This window comes from Pavona decussata, unplaced genomic scaffold, assembly GCF_977016875.1.
Source record: "Pavona decussata unplaced genomic scaffold, jaPavDecu1.1 SCAFFOLD_37, whole genome shotgun sequence".
NCBI classification, from domain to species: Eukaryota; Metazoa; Cnidaria; class Anthozoa; order Scleractinia; family Agariciidae; genus Pavona; species Pavona decussata.
Genome location: NW_028145459.1, coordinates 3865001 through 3866356, shown reverse-complemented (window position 1 = coordinate 3866356; position 1356 = coordinate 3865001).

The following is a 1356-nucleotide window of genomic DNA, read 5'->3' as shown; positions in this document are numbered from 1 at the left end:
TTTAAAGTTTTTATCAAGTTATCTAATTGAAATGTCGGTCGGTCGGTCGATCGGCCCAGCCGGCCAGCCGGCCGGTCACTCACTCACTCACTTACTTACTTAAAATTAATGGATGGATGGATCTTGAGAAACCTATCTAACATCCCCCACAGACTTTTTTGCAGGGGCAGATGACATCACAAAGGAGAGAGAGCCTGGGATTGAGATTATCGAACACACTCCCTAATCTTTGATTATTACTAGTAACAATGATAATGATGAGAATACAAACCAGTATCATGGAGCAAAAGAGAGGAGAGACTACTTGCTATATCACTTTTTACAGTCTTATCACAGCCAATAACATCAAAACTTACAGACAAACGACCAATAACATCTTGGCTTTGTTGACCAACCGGGTATAACCAGAGACATATTTATCATCTGCTGCCATTCCACAATTCGCCTGACTCTGAAGATCACTTCAACTGTCAGGTTGTCGAAACGTCAGTCAAAGTCACCCCAAACAGTCCTTCTCCGGACTACACTCACCCAGATGATCACAATTTACGTATACGTACTTATGACATGCCTCCTGGGTCCAAACCATTTACAGTCTTGACAGTGAACGGCTTGTCAGAACCATGGCCAGGCAGTGAGCTGACCAGATTGTTGCCAGTACCATACAGCAGGTGGTAGGATGCTTTACAATTGCTGCTTGTAATATCACATCATTGTTGAAACAATAGTGCTTTTCTATAGCCTGCGTAGCTGGTGGTTTTTATGGGTGGCTCACCGGAAAGCCGGGCACGAGAGCCAAAACGAGTGGCGAAGCCGCGGGGAAATGGGGCGAGGGCGATGGGGCGAGGGCAACAAGAAACCTCGCGGCAAAGCCGCTCGTTGACGCGGCTTTGCCGCGTTTGGTTCTCCCCCATTTTACCCGCAGCTGCACCACTCGTTTTGACCCGGCTTTACTACCCACCAAAACCGCCAGCTACGCAGGCTAGCTTTTCTACTGCTTTTTTATTTCAGCAAATCTTCTGCACCAATAGTCTGTGATGGGTATAGAATGGTAAATCCAAGACTTTCCAAGACTGCGAGACCGTTGTTTTAAAATCTGAGAGCAAGAGTTCTTTATTTGTTTCGATCCATAACTTTTGAGCCAGAGATTTTACCTAAAAAAATTGGAGCCCAGGACTCTGAGAGCTTCTGAGTGCTGGACAATTTAAGTCGATAATACCAAAAAGAAGGTTGCCTTCTCATACTTGTGCTCGTTGACCATCCCATGACTCACAGAAATAGGCTACAACCTTTTGAGACGCTAACTTTAAATTGCAAGAATTCAAGACTCCATTAATATATATATATTTTTGAGAC